The sequence below is a fragment of the Pocillopora damicornis genome, chromosome 2 (assembly GCF_964200805.1).
Source record: "Pocillopora damicornis chromosome 2, jaPocDami1.2, whole genome shotgun sequence".
Classification (NCBI taxonomy): Eukaryota; Metazoa; Cnidaria; class Anthozoa; order Scleractinia; family Pocilloporidae; genus Pocillopora; species Pocillopora damicornis.
The window spans coordinates 19361949-19372489 of record NC_142671.1 but is presented as its reverse complement, the minus strand read 5'-3'; the positions used below and the strand labels follow the sequence as shown (position 1 = coordinate 19372489).

General features: G+C 37.9%; 1 pseudogene; it reads left to right on the top strand.

Annotated features, from left to right (window-relative positions):
- The first annotated feature begins 3441 nt into the window (after positions 1-3441).
- On the top strand, positions 3442-5073 carry LOC113674441 (DELTA-alicitoxin-Pse2b-like; annotated as a pseudogene).
- The last annotated feature ends 5468 nt before the right edge of the window (positions 5074-10541 follow it).

Below are 10541 nucleotides of genomic sequence, written 5' to 3'. Positions count from 1 at the left end.
CTCATAAGAAATGCATACAAATAAAGTAGTTGGATAATAAATAATTCATAAAATAAATTGTTTAATGTCTATATTTTGCGCCTTGGTTCGTAAATCGTATTAAGATTCAGCGATACGACAAAAACGTATGGTAGGACATATTTATTCCATCATCGACGTCATATTTTCATAATTATCTTCAGTAGGTGGAGCCGCGTGCTGCCTTTCAGGACTAAAAGCAGAAACAAAGTATTTTCATTCTTAGCTACGTAATTCTTTCTGTCTGTATGCCTCAATTAAATTGGTATCCGCAGTTTGTTATTAATGGTTGACTTAAAAGGTAAAAACACCCTCTAAAAGCTCAAATGACCGATTGGTCACTTTTTACAAAATAGTAATGATACAACTACACACGAGCAGACTATTTCCAACAAAACGCAGTTACACGGTAATACTCCTGGCCCGAGGAGATCTTTACTTTTGCAAAGTTATTTGAAGGATTCTCTGGTAGGCTCTCGGCCAGAGAAGAGGAAAAAAAACAGATCAAATGATAAATGGCTGCCTTGCGTTTTGTGAATGTTTCCGAGGAAGTGATGAACACGATGGAAGATAATTCAATTCCTTTGTTGATTTATGATTTATTACATTTAATTGTGATAATATCGTTTGTCTAAAGCTTTAAAGGGTGCGTTCCTCGTATCAAGAAAAGCGGATCAGCTTAAAGTTAAGCAGGCTTTGTTTAACGATTAACAATGACCGTATATGGCTACTTTGGAACACTGGCGGAAAATACACGCGGGATTTTTCAAAATTTCCGATTATCATACGAGCGGCAGATTTAAACCATCGGCAAAACTGGTGATAAGACAAATCCTCCCCGTGGGGGTGATTCTGGTAGATTTTTTAGGATGCAAATAGTCACGGTAGGGTGGATGGTGGGGCGACTGTAGCTTTCGTATCTGAAGTAAAGAGATGTCGCCGTTTTTTCCTTTATATTGCTTAAAACTGGCGAAAGATATATTCAATTAGAGGCTCACTGTGCGATGCAAAGGTGATGAGAGCATGTGTATCCTGGTATTAACGTCCGAAGCCTACCACGCCGTTGAATCATGTAGAAGACTATCGTCATTTGCTCGATTGTTTAATGTGCGTGCATTTAAATTTCGCGCTGCGTGAATGAGATTTTGTTCCTGATGTGCTCAAAAAGGTTCATATTCTCCTTACTCTAGCGTGTGATTTAAACCTGGTAATAACGTCCGAAGCCTCGCGCGTCGTTAATTCATGTAGTTTCATGGGTATCATTCTCTTTCCGTATTTCAATTCAACGAAAGGAGTTAAAAAAACAATGGCGAGTGGAAATAGTCTCACACGCTCGTCAATTTCTCCCATTCGACTCGACTGTTCAATCCGAGTAGATTTAAATTTCGTGCTTCGTAAGCAAGAAAAACTGAATAATCTTCTCCTACAATTTTTTTCTGTTTATAAAAACCGATATCTAATTGATACCTATTCATCCTTTTGAGTAATAGCAGGAGGTGAGATTTTTTTCGCATAGTCATGTTCTGCTAGTTTCTTTTTCTTTTTTTTGCTCAACAGGTTACGTGTATTCAATCACGTCACTGACGCTGTCAGATTCATCTACCAAATTTAAGGAAAATCAAATTTCGCGCTACGAAAGTTATCCAATTATTTAGTATGCATAAAGCGCTGCGCAATCGCCTCCCCTATAAACCGCCTCCTAAACTTGTGAGTAAAATATCACACCCTCATCTTGCCGCGCGTTTGATTGAAAACGAGAATAACTCTAAATAAATATTCTCTCAAAAACTAGAGATAATTTCCTCAATGTGTCATCAAAATCGTTGCAAGAATTCTGTGCTTTTGTAAAACAGGAATTCTTTTCTTAGGTAGACTTGTCGGTTCCAGAAAGTGAGCGCCTCATTAGAAAACAGCTGTGGGCCAGTTGACAGCTTCTTACTTTTAACAAAGATTGTTAAAATCCGCTGTAAAACTCTGATGGTTTTTAATGATAGAGACTTACTTTTAAGCAGGACCTGCTTTCTTGCAAAAGATAAATTAAAAAAAAAACTTGCACCTTCTTCATTGTGAGACTTGTGAGTGAAAAAATATCACACCCTCATCTTGCCACGCGTTTGATTGAAAACGAAAATAACTAAAATATATGCTCTCGCAAAAACTAGAAATCATTGCTTTGATCTGTATATCTTGTATCATCATCATAGTTACACGAGCTCGGCGCTTTTGCAAAGAAGGATCCTCGTGTTAGGTAAACATGTTGGTTCTGAAAATGACGAGCTCCTCGTTTGAAAACAGCTGTGCGCCAGAAACAAGGTCTTTAATCGCCTCGAGGCTCTCCACAGTCACTTTCGATTGTATTTAACACCAGTAGTCAGACCAAAAAATATATTTGTACGTTGACTTTTTACCAGGCGACTTGACTTACACATAGAGAGAGGTGGTTTATATGAGTCACTGCAATACGGCTAAATTTGATTATTTTTGAATTTGCGAACCTTTGGCTCGATGCGCTGAACGAGGGTCAAGTCTACCCTTGGGTACATCGATGGAGATTGATTAGTGCATATTTACACTACCCACTCCCCCAGTGCAGCAAAATTGTCACTCCGATAATTTTCTCGATCAGTTACGAGCTTTTCTGCCTTCCATCGGCCAAAGTCCCTCAGGACTGTTGTTTGATGCTTAATGGAAAAGTTGACCGGGAACAATGGGCCATTTCTTGGTACGTCGAGGTTTTGCATTATTATTCTTGCTCCTTCTGACCCTATAACAGTAGTTAAACCAACTAATTTTTTATGGGTTCCATCAATCAAGTTATTTCATAGATTATTATTTCATTTAGGTCTGTCGCTGAGCGGTGGTAGTAAAGTGGATCATCGGTATATCACGTCGAGCATTGCAAAATGTATCAAATTATATTTTAATAGATATGTCCAATGAAATAGAACGACATTCGGCCAATCGTTGGCTAGTTGACGATTGACTATCTATTAAATGGTGACAGACCATCGATCAACAGTCCACCGACAATGAAACATCGTGTTACTTCGAAGAATATACCAATCACATTAACAAGAGAAAAATGATCCGACGGGTATAAAGCCATTGACGCTTAAAAACGTTCATCTCTTAAGAATTTCAAAGAAGTTTTCAAATATAACTTTGGATGAAGGTTGATAATTGTAAGTGATAATATTATTATTATTATTATCTTAACTATTATCGTTATTATCATTATTATACATCATCATTATCAATATCATTTTCGTTGCCATTAGGGTTTTCCAAACTAATTATTCTCTGAAGAAGTGGATATTTAAGTAGACAAAATGCTGTTCGGTTAATCTAAACCTGTGTCTGTTTCGCAGATTTTTTGTGTCCTCTTGCGACATTAAGAAAACGACGAATTCCAAGCTATAAGCCATGTTTGCCTCCCTGGTTCTGTCGCTTTGCGTGACACTCGCATTTTCTGAAGCAAAAATAGCTATCAAAGGTGAATCAAACGGGCTTAAAGAAGCGAAAAAAGCTACCAAAGGTGAATCTGAGGGGCTTGGAAAAATAATTTTCCTACCGAACATAAACTTGCTGGCCGACTTTCAAGAAAAGGAGAATAGCATTTTTGATCCACTTCCACCAAAATGCTTCAAAAAGTTCATTAATACAACGTCCTGCAGCAATTTTGATTACTATAAAAATACCAAGGAATTTTATACGTCACTTGCCACCGAGTCAGGCCTGAGCGCATCGTTAACCTCTACGTTTACTTTGGGTGCTACTGTATCAGTGGCAACATAGAGCAAAAGCTCAGAGAAAAGCGAAGTGAGTGGCATATCTTTGATCAAGCAGGCGTTGGCAAAAAAGATATACGTCGATAAAAAATGCCTCACAAGTGCCAAAACCTCCACCCTAAATGAAGAATTCATGGAATACCTAGAGGAGTTGCCATTAAAAATTGATCATCCTTGGCTTCCCAATTCTTGGGAAGAATATAAAACTTTCTTGGATAAATACGGCTCTCACGTCATAACGTCTGTGGAGACCGGATCGAGATTCCAGCAAATAGTGTTCGCAGAGAGCTCTGAATCGTATAGTAAAAGAGATTTCCAGGTGAGAGCCTGTGTCTCGGCTGCAGGTCCCACGGATGTTGGAGAGCTTGGTCTTTCGGCTTGTTCTAATGTGACAAACAGTGAAAAATCCAAGGCAAGCAAGATGAGCACTAGCGAGACACGGTTCGTCAGGGGAGGACTAAGGGATACAAATAGCGCGTTGGCAAATGGAAAGACGTCGGCTGAACTGATTAAGAAACTCATGAATTAAGCTGACGAGGCACCTTCGCCTGTCCAGCATACTTTCAAACCGGTCTGGGAAATATTAAAAGATCGCTTCAAAACAGGATCTAAGAATCACATCCGAGCAACAATTCTCCAGTACTACTACAGTGGATACTTGGGTTATGGTTGTCTCTACAGTAAAAGCGGAGATGTTGCAGTTCAATAGTTCGACTACACCAAACAATCAGAGAGTAAAAAACCAGACTTGGAATGTTCTCTCGCTAAGGAAGGTTGCCATAACGATGACGATTGTCATTACGTAATTGGAGCCTGGTGTACTTGCAAAGGAAAAACGTGCGTTCGCTACAAGTCGGTGAAACAAATTACAGGTCAAACCAAAAATACTGCATACATCAACAAACGAAAGTGGGACTGGAAAGGATGCGGTTGGAAAGTCTGGGGGTCAAGGTGTGCTTGCAAGAACAAAGATCTCAATGAAAGGAAGGTTGTGTGGTCCTCATCAAATAGTAACCAAGATGCTGGCAGGCATAAAGCACCTAGCAACGGAACCTACTTCGAGGCAAAGGATCCTGCCACGGGTCAAGCGCAAACACCCAACCCAGTTGAAGATACTGCCAAACACCCAACAACCGACAGTACCAATCAACACAAGGCAAAACATCCAATTTAAAATCAACTGAAAGAAGAGGAAGAAGAAATTTGAACTTTCTCTTATATCACATATAACCAATGAAATCGTAAGCGACTAATAAAGCTAAATGAAAAACTGGACCAATACAACAGTTGGCTATTGGATCAGGGTTGGACAGCTGTCCTTGCAACATTTTGCGTACAGTTAAGTGAAATGTTAAAATATAAATCCAGTTAAAATGTTAAAACTTATTCTTGTTAAGAGAAAAGGGGAAGAATACATTAAGAAAAAAAATATTCAAAAGATAGAAATGCAGCAGGCTCAATTTCTTTGGCTGCTCCAGTTCGTGGCGATTACTGAATCAAGAACCTGTCTCATTTAGCGAGCCCGTCGTTAAATTAGAATCACAAACACGTTAGGTCACTGTTATCCCAACTAAAAATCAAAGCTGTACAAGTGATGCTGCTGATGACGAGAAACGTATACTTCATCTGGGAAATGCCGTTTCCCGTAGTTTTTCCTCTATTAAAAAATACGCTCGATGGTATCAATAATGATTATCGGCTAAGATGAACCATGATAGAATTTAAGAAGTAGCTCACCATAAGTTGAAGTCGTATTCCGTAATCGCACACGTCAATGCTGACTTCATCAATGAATGAAGATAAATGAATCGACAATCCCCGAATAAGAATCGTAGAGTGCGTTGGCGCTAACTCTTAAGATGGAAAAATGCGTTGAATCATGATTACAAAAACAACAATGATCGTGATTTTCAATTTACAAAATTCTCATTTATTGAATTTGTCTTTACCGACAGAAGAAGTCTTTCAGGTAAACGGCGAAAATCGGCCAGTGGCAAATCTTCCAATTGTAAATTTTATTCTCAGCCGAGAGAAATACTCACACCAAACCCACTGAATATGTAACTTTCGGTTTTACTTTTAGTATATTGGTTTCCTTCCCCTTCTAAGAAAGTTTGAACCACACAGTCTGTCAGCGATACGGATTTTTTAGCGTTTTAGTCGGCATAACTCGAAAAAGCTCCGACAAATAACTTGTATTGAGAATCGTGAAAGCTTTGCCGTTCATTCATCAACCTGACCGCTAAAGGCGAGTGACGTATCAGCGGCTGATTGGCTTTATCAATACACGTGAAAAAATACGATATTTTTTCACGTGTGTTGTTACGACTTTTCTCAGAGCCGGAAATCCTTGTATAATACCGCAGTTTATGTGATAAATCAAGTTCACCAACCTTTCATTTCCTGTGTTGTCTCGGGTGATTTGACGGATTTGGTTTCCTCCTTTCCACCGACGCCCCTCCACAAATATCGAAATTCTCCAAAATTATCCTCCTGCCTCCTTCCAAGTCATTAAGAAATTGATGAAAATTAGTTATTAAGAAATTACCAGACCCTATTACCCACATCTCAATACGCGATACTACATCCCTAAACGTCTGATAAGATATACGTATCTGAATACTCCAACTTGCTCAGAGTACAATTCATCTAAATCAAACTGTATGAACGTGTATGAACGAAGTGTTAGCACTTAAAACCGGCAATTAGATATCGAACAATAAAGGTTACACGATTGCGCCAGACAGTTCTGCTGAAACATTTTTAACTGTTTAAAGAGGTTTGTGTGATTTCTTTCCTGAGTTCAATATTAGTATCGTCATTGTTAGATGACTATATATTTCACACGGAAAAAAAGGACTTCATCGGCTATTTAAGGCTTGTCCAAATGTCATGTTACTCAAAATTTGCATATAAAGACAATGCAACCCGCCTGTTTTAGACTACTTTAGAAAGGTTGAAAGATGAGTGTGGAGAACAAATCACTAAGCCGGCAAAACTTGTTTGAGAAACAAGATCCAACTCTCAACTTCATTCAACTGGTCTCGTTAAATGAATTTGCGGTGGGTTTAGAGGTTTGTTTCCGATAATAATTGTCGCACGCTATTACAAAGATTTTTCGTGTTAAGCTCTAAAGTTGATGTGAAATACCGAGAGACAGAACCTCAGGCCACACTCCCATATGCCGCTGGAAGGAAAAAAAATGACATTAGTTAAGAGCCTTGCACCTTTCGTACCCTAAGAGCTTTAAAAAAAATTAAACTTTTCAACCCTTAATTGACTCCGATACGACACGAATTGAATGTAGTTTATCATTATTGTATCCACATTTTAAGTATTATACTTTGTGTAATAACGACCGGTCCACTGGCACCAGTCGTGGCCTACATGGATCCGCTGATTCGTATTCCAGTTTAAATAAAGCTTCTATTATTATTATCATTGTGATCGTCCTTCAACATCATTAGTATTATCATTATTTTTAGTATCATCATCGTGGTGACTATCATCATTAAGTGAATATGCAGTTGGTTTTAAGATTTGAGAAAGATAACAATTGTTGCACGCCATTATAATGATTTTTTGTATTGAGTTAAAAACGTACTAGCAGGCCAATCCACATCCACATTCCAATACGCCGCTGGAAAGAAAAGAAACGTTCTTATCTGAGAATCCTGCACCTTTAATACCCGGCTATATAGCACACTTAAACCTCTCAATTCTTAATTAATTTCGATAAGACTCAACTCAGTCGTAGTTAGTAGATTTTCCTTTTATTCACCTTTCTATCTCCCTTTTCTCAACATTTTAAGTATTATATACTTTTGTTTAATAACAAACGGTCTACACTTGTCATGGCCTATACGGATCTACTGACTGGTCTGCAAGTTTAAGATAAAGCTTCTTTAAGGTTATCACCCTTATTATTAATTTTCGTGTCATAATCATCAATTCTGTCATCACTGCTATCATAATTAAAAGAGAATGAATAAGTTTCCCCGACACCAAAAAAGAAATAGGGAAGATTCTTCGCTAACTTAAATATCCTTTTTTCTCTAGTTGAAAGTTTCCTCGAATTGCCTCAACTTGTGAACCGTCTGAATTATCGATGAGTTAAAAAAGTAAAATGTTGACCTTGGGTTAAAACCAATTACCTTAATGGAGAACAGATTTATACCTGTTCGTTTTCCTTTCATCGTTTAATTCATCTGGTTATTTAGAACTTACTCATACATGATGATAAACTGGTGGAGTTTGGTTTTAACCATTAAACCTTTTAACCTCTGGGCTGGCTACATGAAACATTCTGTGACCTGAGACTTCTAAATTATGCTTGGTTCTATTGTAAAAGCATAACGCATCTGATCACATCCACAGTTTGCATATTCTAACAAACCGAGGAACAACTCCATAAGGTAAGCACATGGCAACGTTTCCTAATTGAACCAAAGTTAGAAATCAATTAGATGCTAAAAATCAACTTAATCATATTACCATACTTGATAGCTTCCAAGTTATCTGCTAATTTTTAGCGTTTTTCATCGAAAGAAATTCGGCTGAAGTAAAAAAGTTAATCATGACACTAAAATAGCAGCGCTCATGCCTGAGGCTCATGGCGCTTTACAGTCAAGAACTCAGTTAGGAGAATGGTGACATATGCAGACAAATAAAAACTGCATCAAGTTCATAGTACAACTCACAAAGAAGCATCAGTATTTTCAACGGCCTAACCCAGACACTTATAGAACAAATATTAATGAACTTTTTTGAATAGCGTTGAGTGTTCCATTCAAAGTTTCAATTCTTTCAGTGATACTTCTGATGAACCAATACTCAATCTATACGTTAGGCATGTAAGGTATTTCGTTGCCAAATTCAAGTCCATGTAAGGTCTAAGAAAGTGAAGTGGAAGAATTAACAAATAAAGGAATGGATAGGGTCCCGATCCTTGTTTGAAAGCTATGGTTTTATGATTGACCGAAGATCTCCAAGTCAGGTCTCACAGTTATCCTTATTAGACGTTTCTTTTATTCTAGCTTGTTTGCAAAATAATTTTTTCAGAAGTTTAAAGCACAATGAAGAGGAAATAATAAGTAACTACGCGACAAAAAGATAAAACACGTCCCTTAATCAAGAGGCTAGTTTAGGAATGGCCATTTCTTTCTCATCAGAAGATCTTCTGCAATGTTTCTTATGCTTGAGCGCGCGCGCCGTTTCACTTTACGCACTTTCACTATTGCTTCTGAGTTTCGCGTGGGTTTTAGAATTAACTGTCGTCAGATTTCATGTCACAAGTAAACTTAATCAAAGTGACACTATGGTAAACTCGTGGATAGACTGTGCAGAGTTCCACTTCTTGTTCGTATTGTTCATTTTGCCGGATCAAGTCAAAGGTTGCAAAATAAACTGGACATTTAAATCTTACCCTCCTAAAAATGACCAAGTTAGTAAGGGGGCATCGTCAGTTATTAAAATTTTGATAACTAGGTTAATCTGCGGAGCATTTCCGGTACAAAATAAGCAGTCATCCTCAATAAGACCCTCCCCGATTGATCCGCCCTATTAAACAATCCCTTCGCCGTCCTTAAAAAGACGCAAGCTCTTCCCAGTCTTTTAAGGCCATGCTTGAGTCAAGAAATTTGCAAATTGAATCCCCATATCACTCGTTCCTATGCTTCGCATATCCACGGGTAAAATATGGACGTCGGCTTTATTATTTTTATTGTCTGCTTTTAAAAGCGCACTTTCAAGAAAGCGAGTCTCGGTACATGAACGATGCGTCACCTTCGTGTTAAGCCGCAGTGGTAGATGTATTCCCAACAAGCGTAAAAAACAGTCACCAATTATAAGACAATATAGAGATTACTGTTCGATCATCGAGTATTTTTTCACAATCATTTTCGGTCGGCGGGCAAGCGCTGCCTTTCAAGAATAAAGGCAGAAACGAAATAGTCTTACTCTCAGCAACTCAATGTATCTTGTCTGTATGTCTAAATTACATCGATGGCAAATTTTGTTCCCTATTTTTCTGCTGTTGACAGTTTGTTATTCTTAGACTCAAGACGGTTGATGAGGTAAAAATATTAGTCAGTCAGCAATCAACAAGTCCAATGATCTGTCCTGTGTCAAGACGATCGATATGGAAAAAATACTAGTTGGCAAGGGGTCTATATGTTCAATGATCTGTCGGGTATCAAGACAATTGATATGGCAAAAACACTGGTTAACAAGCAGTCTACATGTACAATGATCTGTCCGGTATCAAAACTGTTGATATGGTACAGATACGAGTTGGCAAGCAGTCTATATATCTTAATGATCTGTCGGGTATCAAGACTGTTGACAAATGCCAAACAATCAGCCCAGTGATCTGTCGGGTGTCTGAAAAAATCCGTAATTTCTTCCTGATACCGAGATTTTGACATGGTAAGCTAAATGCTTAATCCGAAATAGTACAGAAATAGTAACGTAAATGGGTTTTTATACACAACAGACATTAGGAGGCTTGACACACTGCTAGATATAGAACTGTAAGAGCGATAATGCGTAAAATGGTTTAGCCTGGAGGAGCTTTGCGAAGTTCTCAAAGACAATTATCACTAAATTTCAATAATCACTTTATAATTATTATTGAAAAAAAACTGAAAAATTGTTCCTGACATCATTAGTTATTATCATTATTATTACTTTTATTATTACCACTATCGTCATAAATAATTAATAGTGCTACTAACA